The 15,890-nt window shown below is 42.0% G+C and overlaps 1 long non-coding RNA gene across 2 annotated transcripts in view; it reads right to left on the bottom strand.

Moving 5' to 3' along the window:
- LOC117244251 overlaps positions 1–12,251 on the bottom strand; it is a 29,174-nt gene extending 16,923 nt beyond the window's left edge. Inside the window, exons 1-3 of one of the 2 annotated variants that reach the window (XR_004496980.1) lie at positions 11,883–12,251; positions 6,373–6,547; positions 4,063–4,298 (exon numbers count right to left, since the gene is read on the bottom strand). This is a non-coding gene — a long non-coding RNA (uncharacterized LOC117244251). Of the gene's footprint in view, positions 1–4,062; positions 4,299–6,372; positions 6,548–11,882 lie in introns of those variants that run through there. The other variant, XR_004496981.1, reaches the window with a different exon arrangement.
- Between the last annotated feature and the right edge of the window lie 3,639 nt (positions 12,252–15,890).

Raw genomic sequence — 15,890 nt, 5'->3', positions numbered from 1 at the left:
GCCCAGAACTGACCAGGAGCTCTACAGCAGTGCCCTGGCATTACCTGCTCTCCCTGAGGAATAAGAGGTTCCTTGATAGCATCTCACAAGCAGCAAATAAAAAGTGACCTGAACAATGGCCTATTATCAGGGAGATGACATTTGTGGCCCTTTTTCCTGCATATATAAAGAAGATATTAATAAGAACAGGGCAGGGACTGGTGTAATGCAGCACAGATCCACTAAAATCAGTGAAATGAAGCCAAATGGGATGGACTAAGGATCTGGCCCTTTCCCAGGGACTTTTCTTTTTGTTCATTTGCTTGTAAAACAACTGCAACAAAAGTAAAATATAACCTGAATACAGGTCAGCTGCCAAACTAATACAGACTTCCCATAAATGACTGGAAGGATTTACAGACATAATCCATGTACAGCAGAACTCAGCATTGCCATGGAAACAATTACATTCAAGGAGCAAAATGCAATTGATACCATCCATTCGAAAAGCATTTCAAACTTGTTATGCACTTAGAGTACAAGGAAATTAGTTTGCTAATTAACACACTATTCCCAGCCATTGTGAATTTTTTTTTTTAGTGGTGAGAGTGGTATTTGCTGCTTTGCTTTCCCTCCTAATGCTACCTCCAACAAACACATTTAGCTTAAATACAATATTTCGACATTTGTTTCAAGTCACGTAATAAAAGCTCAAACTGCAACTAGTCTTTATCCTTTCTTTTTCAGCCAATGCCTCCAATAGATCCTTTTTAATCTCCCCTAATGTTTCTAATGTAATGAATCCCATATATAATGACATTATAATGGTTAGAAAGTGCTTATGCAAGCCTTCCCGAAAGAAATAGACTTTAGACTCTTTAAACAAAAAGCCTAAACAACAATAACAAACCCCCTCCAATAAAAACACCTTTTAATTAGCTACAGTTCTCAAGGCACTGTTTGATTACAAATTATGATTTCTAATATCCCAGTTCCGGTTTTGCATGAGGTCAGTCACTAATTTCCCCCAAATTTGCAGCAGAAGAGCAGTTTAATGATCCCAAATGGCACCTAGTACTTGGAAATGCAATGCTGCTTGCATGTTAATAGAAAAAAAATTCTCTTCCTTATGACAATTTTAGCATAAGTTTCCAGAAACCACAGGCTACTAGGTGAGATTAATCATGTGGATGGTGCTCTCTCTTTGTGCCTTCAAGAAAAGGTACTTTGCTGTATTACACTTGAAAAATTCCAGCATAGCCAGTGAAAATACTTCAGGCCATGTAAATTCAGTACCATCTGTAGCTCAGGAGATCTCGTTTCACTCCCCTGTCCTGAAGGCATTTAATCAAGCCACCTAAAAGGGACATGCCTTTGCTTAAATGCCTCCTTTAGCCACTTGACAGAGATAAAACTCCAGAAAGCAATTCAGATCTCAGCTGGGCTCATTGGCTCTCTGGAGGTTCTTCTGCCTCCTTTACCTACAGAGAGACTGCCATATGATTAACTCCTATGATGGGGGGTAAGCCCAACCCAAAAGACCACATTAATGGAATAAATAATATTGTCTCCCCTTAATTTTGTGAGAAACTGAGGCCCTGAGAGATGCTGTGACCTGAGTTTTATTAAGGATAGCAAAAGGAGCACGTTTCCAAATCTCTCATCCCAATGAATTCTGCAGGAATACAAGACTTACTCAGTTACAAATACTGATTTTGGCACCAGCTGAAATGAAACCAAGTCCCAGATTACTTCTATTTCTTCTTTTTCAGACTGCCATGTCCTGTCCTGGGCAGAACAGTCCGCAGCAGCTTTTTAATCTGTGCGCAAAGCAACAGCATGTTTCATTTCTTTCTGTTTCTCTTGTCTCAGAGCTGCTGTCCGAGTGAGCATAAACCACTTCCAAGCTTCTCTCATTCATACACTGGCGAGCTAGAGAGAGCTGCACCAGCCACACTGCCAACAAACAGCACACTTAGGGACAAAAGCATGCTTCACTCTGAACTACTGGAGATATCCTATTAGCATAACACACCTCCTAGCCAAAATTGTGTCCCACTCCTCATCTTCAGGGAAAGAAGCACTGACATGGGTCACTAAATACACCATTTCCAAGGGTACTACTGGCCCTTAAATGTGGCAGGAGTTGAATAAAATCCACAGGTGTTCCCAGAAGTCCATTTTGCATGATGGAATCTAAAAACCATATCTAAAGTTAAACCTACATCTAAGAGTTTTACTGGACTGAGATTTTGGTGCTTAGAGCACTAAGGCAGTCTTTTAGCAATTCCCAAACCAATTTGAGCTACTAGCTCCTTAGAAATGAACCAAACTAAAATCCAAAGCAACAAACAACATAAAAAAGAAAAGTTCACTTGCTGCACTTTGCTATATCACAAGGCCATAATCAACAAAGTATCTTTCAGGGTTATACTAAAAGACAAAAAAGCAAATCAAGCTCCTGACCTGCACAAAATCCCTTTTTGATAAGACCTGTTTGCAGAATCAGGACTCAAGGACAAAGAAATTCAGCTATTCAGTCTTAAAACTGTAAACTTTTGAATAGCAACTAGAACTACAAGAAATCCTGCTACATCTAATCGTAAGATTACAGGTTGGAAGCTCAGCACCATACACGTGATTATGCTTTGAAAAGTCAGAAAAGGTAGACTGAAAGTAGCCTAATAATTTTCCTTTTACTTGGGCCAGACTGCAGGAAAAGATGAGGATGACCATCCCTGACCTCAAGGATGATTCTCCCAGAGAATGGAGGAAAACATATAAACCACCTAATAAAATCCTTATTTCCTGATTAATTTTGAATGTTGCAGAAAATGAGGACAGCCTCACAGAGAGACTTGCTGGCCATACATGGTTAATGTCCATATCCTGACTGTCAGCTCCTCACTACATCTTGGCTGTGCTGGATGGTCCCAAATTTACTCCAAGATCCCAACAGCACCATCTCCCACATAGGATATTAAATGAAGTTTTCCATCCATCATGTCCCTAACCAAACAAAAAAAACAAGGGGAAAAAAATCCTGAACGAACCACCACCACCCCAAAGCCCCCAAAATAGCACAATAATTTTACCTCCAGCCATATTATCCTTCTGCTGAGATCCTGTTCTTTGAATGACAAACTTCTAGCTAATCATAAGGCATTACTTATGATCCTGTAACTTTCCCCCTACATGAAAAATCCTTGAAGAAGACTAGAGCATATTTTCAATATATTGTGCCTCTCTTTGGGAGCCAAATGCTTCTCAGAGGTAACTAAATTGACAATTGTCCATAAACTTGGTGTCAAGCTTTGCCAATCAATTTAATTTACTTGCCTACAAAGACTGCCTTCCTGGGGATATCGATATGCAAGATTGGAAACAGTTGGTGAAACCAGAGGAAGAAAATAGACAGAATGAGAGTACTTTATGTGTTTAACTTGCTTATGAAGTAGTCTCATTGTAACTACCCAGGGAAGGCACAAACCCCAAACGTGGAAGCAGACCTAAAAGAGAAAACAGCTAATACAGGAAAAGGAGGGATGCATTTAATGCCTCAGTAGCTTGACCTTTACAGTAGAATAACAACAAAGCACAGTATCTCGCCTAAGGGAAGAAATAACGTGAGCTCTAAGCACAACCCAATACTCTGACCAGAAACCTGATGACTCTTATACTCTAGAAGGCTGAAAAGGCCATTACAGGTCAACCAAAAAGTTCCCAAAATGTTTACATTTGACCTTGCCCTTGGGCTCTACTTGCAGCTACAGAGCCTGAATATTTATTTCCCTGTATTCTGTAGTCGAGGAAAAAAAAAATAATCAAGTCATTGCTTCCATTGGTCTTATAATTGGCTGCAGCACATCCCAGAAAGGCTGCACTATGGGCTGCTCACTCCACATATCCTTGCCAGTGGCAGCTGCATGGACAGCTCAGGGGAAAGCAGAGCCATCCAAACTGAGTGCCCTGGTCAGGGAATTTGCAACTCACCAGCTCAGTGGATTTCAGTAATATTTTCACATCATAGGACAGAGGCAGGGAAAGGATTCAGGAGCACAAGTTTTTAATAGTTTTCTTCTCTCCCAAGGTAGAATTATTAGAGACTTAAAGCAGAGGCAGCTCCAGCTAGCGCTTTTTGCACATCTGTAAATCGTCCTCTGTGTTCCTTCATGAAGACTGAAGTAATGCCAACGTGTCAAGTCTGCAGCAGCTCTTATTGAAAAGCTTCAAGGAAGAAGTCCTAAACTTCAAGGACATGGAAATCATCAGTTGCACCATCAGAAGCTCCATCAGTCATTTCAACTCCCCCTGCGCAGCTGCAAATGGTACAAAACACATGTGTTGTGCTTCTTGCCAGTGTAAGGAAGAAGAATTTTCTGTTCTACCTCACGGGGCACGGCAGCACCAGTTTGTCATTGAATGACAAAGGACTCTGACAGGAAGGCTGAGCTGCACTCTTGGAGCCTGGCACAGTACCAGGGTGGGCCTGCTCTGCAAAGGGCACATGGCAACAGACTGTCTCCAGGGTATGGAGAAGCTAGAAAAAGTTAAAGCACAATACTATAACATGTAAAATGCCACCTGTGTTCTTGGGATAGGACTCAGGTTGACAGGTGGCGACTTTTCTCTCCTCAGCAATTCAGAAGATTTGAAATTTTTAGTACAAAAAACATCTGGGAAGGGTCTTACTCAATTCCAGGAGGTGAAGAGATTGAGCTGACACCTGGGGAGAGTGTGTTCAGGTCTTCACAGCCTTCTTGAGCTGCAGGAAGCAGTGCACCCACAGTCTAGTTCTCAGTGGTGCAACTGAACACGCAATTGAATTTTCAAAATTATCTGTGTTATCTTATCTAAAACTCAGATGCTGAACCTCAGGTATCTGCTTAGGCTCCCTCTAAGGTCAATGAAGAAACAAGACAGGGGCATCCCTGATCCTCAGATAGTTGCTACACACACATTATGACCGATCAGCACAATTTTCAAGGCACCAAATTGACTTGCAAGCCTCAGTATCAGGGGCATCTTACAGGGTGCTTCAGAAAACAGCTCTCAAAGTAACAACTTTTGTCCTAACTGGAGTCTGGCCAGTTTGATGTCCTCCATATGGCAGGAAGTGCAAGGGCAGAGCGTCCTCTCCCAGGTAGCTGGTGAATTAATTGCTCCACAGACAGAAAATAACGTTTAATTCCTGAGGTATCCTGGGCTTTCATTCCATTCCCATAATCCCATCAATTCATACAATCACAGAGCTTTGCACAAAAGTGACAACAGTGGTTTAAACACAGGTCAGTCACCTGAATGCTTTGCCTGCCACCAATCACTGCTCTTTGTTTCACTGAAGAAAAATGATGTCCTTACAATGAAACTTCTGGAACAAGTAGAAAAGTCTCACAATAATATTTTTTATTAACAGTTTCAAGATGTGATAGGAGTAACATTTCTTCAGCATTTAAGCTGCAGAATACTCCATCCAGGAGTGGGCTGAATGGCAGAAAATACATGATGAGGTAAGTCTGAGGATATTTCAAGTTAGAAGGTGTCTAATATCACAATTAACAAGTTGGAGACAGCAGGATGGGAATGGGCAACTCAGCTTAACTGGACACCATCTGTTACCATCCAAATTTGGAGTTAAAAAGTCAACCTGATCTGCCAGGGTATTGCTAAACTAATGCACATCTGGCTCTTGAATAGCTCTTGAATATTTGAAAATAACCATTTCTCATTTTATCAGCTATTGAATTCCCCTTTCAAAAAAGTAGTTTGGTATCTTAAGGCACACATCTGCTGAATAAATATTTTAGCTTTCTTAAATGCAATTGTAGTCTCTTTACACAGGGGAAGGGCACTTTCCTAGCCCTGTATACTGAGCTCATGAAAGCCATCTATGCACAAGATTACAACTGTGTCTTCACTCAGCCAGTGTCCTCCTCCTCCTCTCTAACTATTTGAACTGAAATCATACCCTCTTAGCCAAAAAGTATTGCAGTTTCTTTGAAAGACTCAAAATACCTGTTCTATGAACCCTAATATTAATGACTAACAGATACCTTCAGTTATCTTTTTTAATCATTTTAGTAACTAATTCAGAGAAATGCAATTAAAAACTGAATCACACAAAGCAAGCACTGTTAAGGGATTAGAAGCTATCAAACATATGAAACCAAAGAAGAAATCTTAGGATTTAGGTCTCACTCCTGCTACTCAGGATAGTGTGTTTTGCAACAGAAATTGCCCTGTCCTTCAAGAAGAATTCTTGTTCTTCTATCAGAGGCAGAAAGGAATAAACTATCATGACAGCCTCTCTATATCTCCAGGAACATTAATTTGAGGTCTGGCCTTGGTTAAGGACTATCCTTGGTTGTATCCCTGCATTAAGTTCTTGTTTACCTGAATGTTCTTGAAACTCCTTCACTGATTTTTGTCTTTTCTTCCTTGTGATGCAATATGACCATGAACAGAGTCCATTGATATTTAAAAATCTTTCTTCCTCCGATTCATTTATTACTTGTTCGGTGAAAAAAATATATTATTTGCTCTGTCAAGTAATGAATCTTTCACGCTCCTGTAAAATAAAACAAGAGCTTCAGTAGTACCTCAGGCTGCTCCCTAAATTTCACTACCAGAACCCATCTTTTATTCCTCTTCACATAAATCACCCAGCTGATGTCTGAACACACACTGAAGAGCAAACAGGAGATACGTACCATTTCCCTGCATGCAGCCTGGATCAGCCCTCAATGTTAGCTCACAAGTAACTTCTGGTAAAAGAAAATCTAAGCCTACTGCCACGTTTAGCCCTAAAAGTGTGGCAAACACTCTCCATTAGCCTCTGTTTCACCACAGTAAACTTTGGCTAATAAAGCAGTGTTGGGAAACCTTCATTCAACACTCACTTCCCCAAACTATTCAAATTGTCAGAAGACCCCCCCACAATCTATAGAGATGTCTCAAAACCCCTGTCTCTAGTTCAGCAAGCCTTGTAAAGGGTACCCTGAGTCTCTTCTGTGCCTTGGGCTCTGCTGGGATCAGCTCTGTGTGGTCACAGTAAAACCCCTCCAAAGCAGCCCTTGCTTGTGCTGTAGCATAAAGAGCCCAGAGGCTGCTAAACAAGGAAACACAAACATCTTAGCAGTGCTTTTATTTAATTGGCTTAGAATAGCATAAACAGTCTGTGGGAACATATTTCAGGGTAAAGTTAGCAAAGCCTTCAGGCAAACTATCGCCAGCAAGGGAGGAACACAGCCCAGTATCTTTGAACTTTGAGGGGTAAACCACTAGGCAAGGACATCAAATTCCCATTTTGCATTTCAACCCCATCCTCCACAAGAGAGGGTGTGGAGAATAACCCTTGCCCACCGCTAACCCATGCTGCCTGGCGCCACCACAGCAACCACTTTTGTGCATCTCTTCTCTGTCCCTACATCAAACAGGTGTTGTTTGGGGACTGAGAGGAAGACTGCTGCTTCAACACAGTTAAGAGCAATTATCACACCCAAAGGAGTATAACGACACATAATCCATTTTTCTCCAATATTTGGGGGCAAAAGAATAAGGAACAATGAATGAGAGAAAATACCATCCCTATTAATGCACACCTCAAAGTTATCTGTAAGCTACACTTGCATCTAAAGAGGATAAACTAGACTTGCAATCTCTTCTAAGAGAGCAAGTCCCTGGGGAGCTTTTTCTTTTGTACTCTAAGTAGATGTCTTTGGGGGGGAATCACTCTTTCATGCCTAAATGTTTTTGTAGTATTATTTTGCAACAGGATTGCCAGAGTTACATTATTTTTGTTCCTGAATTCTTCCTTTTCTCTCCCGAAATATTCCTCTGGGCAAGCTGTGGCTTACTTTGGACTTTTACAGAAGACATTCAGAGGCAGAGGAGATAAAAATCCAGTTAACAGGCAGTAAAGTGTAGCAGTGAAAAACAAGCCTTAAGGAATGCAATAGTTAAGCCAGCAGAAAACAGCACTGTTTTCTGTAGCAATTTAGGACCTTCATAAAAGTCAAGGGAGTCTAATAATGTGCTGCAATGGAGAGGGATGTAAAAGCAAAACATCTCTAAGCCGTACAAATAGCCTCATCCAGCCCTGTGCTTGTAAGCAGGGTCAGCCTGCCAGGCAAGCCAATATCCAACTTCACCACGAGGCACACACCTGCCAGGCAGGCTCCTGGTACTGTGTGCCACAGTGGGATGAGCAGTGCCACCACCTTCCTGGCCCCACTCCTGCTGCATGGATCCAAGCAGTGGAGGGGGAAAAGACATGGCAGCATAGCCAGCAGAGCAGCTGAGGAACAGAGACCGGGAACTGGGACTTGCTGTCCGTCAAGCAGTGAGCCCGTGACATCTGCCATGTCGTGGGTAATTAGAGTTGTGTACAAATCTGGCTTCAGCTTGTCCACTTGTGCTGAAAAAAGCAGGTTAGTTCATTGGAGAAAGCATTTTGTAAAGGCTTCAGCTTCATTTGTGCAAGACTTGGTGCAAACAGGGACGATGTGGATGTGCTGAGATGCTTTGAAAGGACAGTATGGGTAGGCACAGCAATGACATGGTCTCCAACAGGCCCACCCAGACACTCTTTACCATAAATGAAGCCCATACTGCTAGGTAAAAACTAACTTAGGCATAGATATATATGATATGCAATCCAACACCTCTACCTCAACATAAACCAAACAGCAGAAGATCTCAGTTTAGCTACTGGTCTGTCACTGACAAGCTAAGTGTCCTTGAAAAAGTCACACAACTTTCCTAGACCTATTTAAACTGCAAAGCAGGGACAGGAAAGGCAGTCTGCTGTAATGGGACCTTGATCTTGATTGGGCTTTCTGATGGCTCAATAATCCCAATAATAAACATTTCAGAGACCGAATTACCTAGAGTCATCCTCAGGCACTTTACACATTGCATATGTATTTATTCTAATTTAGTCACCTACATGTTAACTGTAGGTGAAGGCATCACCTCGTGCTTTTATTACCCAAAGTCCAAAGAAACTGCACATCCTAAAAGCCACCTCATTGGATGAAAGAAGCTGAAACACAGAAGCTGGTAGAATGCCTTTAGCTATAAATCTGCATGGTAAAAACTGGTCTTTCTTTCCCCCAGTCTGTTCAAATTGGCTTTTATCTACATACAGAAACCCTGCTCCATACACAGGCTGAAGTAAAACATCCATGGTAGGCACTTGGAGCCTCCAGGGGCATTGATAACTGAAATAATTGGCATATTACCACCAGAGACTCAGAAAAGTCACCTTCCAACTACAATGGGTTGCTTCTGACAAAAGTCAACCGAGGCACATAATATAGTGGTTGCTCATTAGCTTTCCATTAATGATAAAATTTCTGATTTCAATATTTAATACACCTCAGAGATCACAGTGCATAATTTAATGTGCAAGCAGATAATTTGCTGATCAAGGTACATGTTTCACATTAAGGCAAATTGTTGCACACACTGCTGATTAACACACACTCACATATGAGCAAACTCTATCGCTCTCTTCTACCAGCAAAGCATTGTCCTCTCTGGAGTTTAGTTGACAGCTGAACCCTCTACATCTAATTCCTTTTACATTCAGTATAAAAGCTCTGTCATCTCTACTTGAGCTGTTTTCCATCCTGGCACACTCTTTCCTTCCACACACATCATTTCAGGACACCCTTGGTAATGGAAAGTAGCCCATGTTGAGGTCGCTGTGTCACATGCCTCCCAACATTATCTCCCTCTCAGCAGCTTACGGCTCCACAACTGAATCCACTCCTTGCCTGGAATTTTAGGCATGGAGAGCAGCAATTTGGGCAGGAACTATGCTTTGGGGATTTCTTTCATACTCAAGCATAAAGGCACCTGGATAAATGGTAGATATAAATTGCTTTACAACTGGTATATTCAAGACTTTGTGGAAACATGAACATCACCCTAGAGTTTGACTAGGGCAGAATTCCAGGTAAAAACCAGAGACAGCAATTCAAAACCCTCACTTTGCTCCAGGGAGCATCAAAACCCAGGTAGCAAACCTCACAATAATTCAAAAACTAGAAGGGCAATTTTTCACTTTCCTGCTCTATTAATTCACATGTTTTCTTTTAGGGTGAAGAAAAAGCTTAGTCGATGGACAGCTGCTCCTAACCACTGAATGAAATGCAGGGGAAGGAAGCAGGCTAGGGCAGATACTCCTGAGTTATAGCCCAGCAGCATTTCAATAGATCTCACTAGTATTATCTGGGCTATATAACTTACAACTACTGCTGATCGGGGTGATAAACATCCAAAACAATTTTATTTACACTGTAAAAATTGGACAGAATATCAGCAAGCTCTGCAAGTCCAGACAAAAGGCTAGGTTATTCCTGGAGATAACATCCCTCACCTAAAAACAAGGATCAGACATCACAGGGTTTATGCCTAAACCACTCTGCAACATTTTGCCTGATCACTACCCATTAAGATATAGTTAAGCCCCTGTGAACCACTTAGCAATTTTTTCCCCCAAGTATGAATTTGTCAAGATTTCTCAAGACCTCTGTATGCCCGAGATCCCAGAAGGTACCAGCAACTTGAAAAGGTTTTCATATTTCCTCTCTATCTTCAAGCTCAGTCAAATTAATCGGACTATACTGGCTCAGCCAATCACGCTGGCAGAAACTGAGCTGGCTATTAATGATTTTAAACAGAAGCAGCCCCTGGGCTAGAAGAGCTCCCAGTGGAGCACTGCTCCAAATTTTAGCAGAAGACAAACTTTTTGTAAATGTTTCACAAACTTTTTTTTTTTTTTCTTTCCTTAACCTTTTCACTGCCAATTCCCCCCAAATGCTTTCTGTGGACAGCAATATTCCTTACCTTTTATCTGTGTGCAAAGTGACTGATCACACAGAATCATAGACATATTGTCCCTTTCCCTTCTTTCTGTTAAGGTACTTGGGAAACTTTTTCTCCTGAGGATAGCTATAACTGAATGTTCTTCACACATGATTTCATGTGACTATTAATCATGACAGGCTTTATCCTTTTATTATCACACCAGTCAAAGTTACTCTCCTTTCAAAGCCAAAGAAAGGCAATCTGTGTTCAGGAAAAGAGGTAGGAGACCCTGGCCACTCAGCAAGTATAGGAATAAACAAAGGAGGGGGAATTTCCAAAACCCACAGGCAGGTTTTCAACAGCTCACTGGTCTGGATATTTGCTTTGTTTGCCATCTAATTTTGGGTCAGACTAGGGGAACAGATCTGTTGTTCTTTGTTTCATATGCTGACTTTAAAATGCTGATGGTGCTGGGAAGTGGGGCCCAGGCTCCCCCACACCCTGCCAGCAGAGCATCCTACTCACCACATTACAAAATCAGGTCCTTGTGTGTGGCCATCCCCTGCCCTCTCCTCTCAGTGTCTCCTGAGGATTTTGCTATGCCATGGCATTGCTGTGACACCAGACAGAGTATGTTCCTGCTCTGTCTGGTTATTCCTGGGAGGGGAAAATCCTCCCTTGTCTTGGTCTGACTGCTCAGGATCAAGAGTTTCTCTCTCACCAGTAGTGCATTAACACAAAAATTTCTTGTTTTTTCTAAAGTAAGACTACAGGCAATGCTCCTATAGCAGGTGATTTTCCCATAAACCTTGACACTCATTTATTTGTGTAGGCTGTGCACCCAGATTCAGCTGCCACAGAAGGAAATGTGCCTGGGATGGCATGTCTTTCAACCTAAAATGGAAGAGACAGGAAGGCACAAACCTACATATGAAGGCAGAGCTCGCTTGAGTACTCCAGGCACACACACATGGCTCTGTCCTGCAAAAACAGGAACTATTTTAAAGAACTAGGAAGCCCATAGATTTCAATTCTTACCTGAGTTTCCTGCAGTCAACCATTATAACCGCAGAGGCAGCAATCCTTACCTACTTCAGGAATGGCAAAGGGATTCTGATAAACCCAGATACACTTCAGAGCAATCCCTCTCCAGCCAGTCCTTCTTGGTCATCTGTAGTGTACCACAAGGATAATTTCCTCTACAACACTTTGAGAATCAGTGGAGGTACCTACATGAGAGCTTCAGCTCCCTCTACCCTCTGCAGATTGAGGGTTACCCCAGCCCTGTAAATCCCATAGATAAATGTGTTACATTCTTCACACACCTTGCACATCTAAAAGAACCTCTCCCATTTATTACTAGTGACTATTTCCCTCCTACTAGGATGTTAGAATCAGAAAAGTAACTGTCCCACTAGAGCTATCAAGTTGTCAAAACCAAAGTCCAGATCCATCCAAACATTCAGGCATCTACTTTCCACTAGCAAGAGACTCTCATTCCTACAGGAGACAGAGGGCACTGGAGCACAGCAGTGCAACCACCCATCAGTCTGAGCTATCCCTCCCTCCAGCTGTGCCAGCTTAAGTTCAATGTTTTGCAGGTGTCTGCACAGCAGCAGTCTTCCAACTAAACCACTCTCCAAACCTCTTAAAGTCAGAGATTTTAGGTTTTGAAACCTTAAACGCAAAAAGTGCACTTCACAACAGCTCCTGTGGGTATTATAAGGAGCAAAAAATGCTTTTAAGCGCTCTTAAGAGAGAAGAAAATGACAATGAAATTGAGAGGAAATGGAGAAAAGGATAATCACGCCACAAGTTGCTGCTCTCATCTCCCAACTCCTTCCAAGGCAGCAAGAACCCAGGCAGCCGGCAACAGCTGCCACCCGATTAAACTTAACAATTTACAGGTGCTCGGAGGGAGCACTTGTGAGCAATTAGCCGAGCAAATTCACTTACTTGAAGATGCAGGGCCGCCTCGGCTGCCGCAGTTCGGCTGTGCTCTGCTGCCTCTGCCAAGTGGAGGACTGCCAAGTGCCTCCCGGTGAGGGGCTGGCGTGCGGGTGCTAAGCGAGCTGGGGAAGCCTTGCACCGCACCAGGATCCTGCAAGGGATTCTACAGGTGTACGGGAAGGGAAAATGGGATTTTCTCACTCTGCAACTGCTCTCTGCCCATGGAGGGGATGGGTGCAGTCCATCAGGCCCGGAGGGAAAACAGCATCCCTGCAGCTGGGTGAGCAACCTGCTCCCACTCTGTCCTTCAACCCCAGAGCCTTCCGTCTCACTGTCTTTTCCATGCCTATTATAATGGCCTCTCCTTGCTTCTACTGACAAAAATGTTAATCAGTAACAATAAGCACTGTCTAGCCAAGACATGGCTACAGTGAGACCACATCTTATCAATTCTTTGCTTACTCGAACTGGAACATGGATAGTTTGCAGAACAGTCCTCTGCAACTCAACAGAACTACTTCCATTTATTCCTTCCTAGTGAAACTCTATCCGAGTGATTTAGGAATCAGACAAAAGAAAGCTGGGATGATTGTTTCCACTGTGGAATAAATAAATAAGAACACTTCAAAATATGTTGTCTTTGTGCTACTCTTTCTCTTCCAGTTAATCTCATTAATACAAATTGGGGAGTTTCTCTTGCAGTTAAAAAGGTATATTCTAACACATAGAAAAGAAATAAACAAAGTATTTTGCTTCAGATCTCAGCTGCAGTCAATTTATTCTTTGAGCCTCTTAACTTAAAAACCATAAGGCTTTTGTGTCTTTGCTTGTATCAAAGCCACACACAAATTGAAACAGCCCCTGCTTGCATCCACTCAAATTCAGTAACACCACTGCTCTCATTTCCCAATTACCTGAAAATACTTCTGTATTCTCTTTGTTTCTACCTGCTTCTGTATTCCCATCTTCCAATTAAACAGCAGAAAGATTCAAAGTACCTTCTCTAATTGAGGGTAATCCAAAATGAAAGCTGACTTGAAGGCTGAAATCAAAGAGCTGAACAGGATATCTTTACTTACACCAAACAGTCCCACGATAGCATCTGGGAGAAATGATGGCTTTCCTCCATAAAAGCCAGGGTCATACTTGCTGTATAGGAATACAAAGCCACAGAGTGCAGTGCAATATAAAATTGGAGTATAATCCTCAGCTACTGCAAATTGGCATCCTACTCTTTGGTGTATGGTCAGTGACAATGTTCCCCGCGCTCAGAAATGTCACTTTCCACTGAGAATTCCTCAAGCTGGGCAAGTGTGGCACCTGAGGGTAAGACGAGAGGGACTGATGTCAGAAACTCCTTGCTAAATCAGTGTTTTATTTAACATAATATCTGGAGCAAATATCACAGAGACTTTGGATGATGTTGCAAATTTAAACCAGCCTGGAAGCACTTAAATTTCATGTTTAAAATTGTCAGCACTCAGGAAGCTGGCTATGATGCTGTTTTGAATGTCTTGTTAGCAGCTTTAGGGGGAGCCTGGTTCTTGGTCTCTGTGCAGTGGTGATTTCCTCAATGAAGAGTATGTCCCAAGGGCAAATACGTCTCTGAAGTCAGAAGAGATGTGGGTTGTTAACAACAGCAGAGCCCCCCCCAAATCCATAAAGGGCCAAAATTAAGAATTTCATGTCCCTGAACTCCTACAAACTATGAAGAGGACAATGACCAAGACCTGTACAACTAGGTGCCTTCATTAGAGACCTGAAGATACTGGATGGATCCAGATGAGGTGCATGGGAACTGCTAAATTTAGCAGTAATGCTGCCTGGCTGTGGAATAACAGGAGAGCAACAAAGAGTGAAGATTTCTGCCCTTTCTGCTGTAACTTACTCAAAGAATTTTGGACTGCCTTAGCCATGGCAAGCAGTCACACACTGCAAGAACATTTTCATGTGCTCCAGCTCGATTTAGTTTGAGATCCAAAAATCAGGTGATGGTTTCTCATATTGTAACTCTTAACTGAGTGGTAACCCTGCAGCTTCACCTCCTAGCTGCTGTTTCATTCTAGCTGCTGTTTATTGCCAGAATCCCAGCAAAAACCCCTTGCTTTATGACACACCAATTCATGCCTAGATTAAGCCTTAGGCTGCTTGTGGTGTTACAGAAAGATAACATCCATTGAGAGATGTGTAGGCTTAGTCACCCAAAAAACAACATTTTTACCAGCTGGGCATCACACCTTTATCAGATTATGCCTTATGCATTGTATTCTCCTGTCTGCAAGTGCTTTTCTGGGATCAATTAGAAGTAGCGTTAGAGGCAAGAAAAAAATCCTTGCTAAGGAATTTCACCACTAGAAGGATTTCTTGGCTACAAATCAGCAATGTTGTTAAAACCAGGTATGCTTTAAGGAGACCAGCAACTCATATTATTTGAGCAGACATCCTCCTCAATTGGGCACTGCAGTTTATTCCAGAGCACTCAATCCATGATATAAGTTCTGTGCAAATAGCAGAGAGCCAGGAGAGGGTGCTCAACAATAAGCAGAAGATCCTGTACACGGATCAAGCCCAGCCAAAGGCACTGAATGGCACTGACATGGAGAACAGAGGACTGCTTAATTCATATTTCAATGTTTTCAAAGGGAGTTTAATTGAGCTCTTTCAAAAACATTTTAGAATACAGACAAGTCCACTGGATAAAATTTTTAAAATGTGGGATTCTGCCTGCCGGACTTTAAGCATAAAGAATTAAGATTTCACCCAAATGCTGTGTGTCCTGCCAGCAAAGGCTATGCAAGTCTCAGGTCAGTCCACAGAAAACATGAAGCATGGAGATCTTGAGGAATCTGAATTAGTGGAATTTGTGCTTAACTTGCTTGGACAAAAACATTATGTCCTAATGCCCAAAAGTACTGACATGCTCGAGGTTTTCGGTCAAGCAAAGTCTTCACCGCTTTTCTTTTTCAAATTTTGAACAAATTGATGCTAACTGGAATAAATCTGTGGTTTTCAACATTTGATAAATAAGCTGGTACTTTTTCAGTACAGGAAATACCACATTTTTTTAGGGAGATTTTAAAATAGAGAAAAAAAATTTGTTGCTTTTGACATTGGAAAATCTGATTAGAAATAATTACTGTCATTAT

Source organism: Parus major, chromosome 4 (genome assembly GCF_001522545.3).
Source record: "Parus major isolate Abel chromosome 4, Parus_major1.1, whole genome shotgun sequence".
Classification (NCBI taxonomy): Eukaryota; Metazoa; Chordata; class Aves; order Passeriformes; family Paridae; genus Parus; species Parus major.
This window is presented reverse-complemented; position numbering and strand designations above follow the sequence as displayed.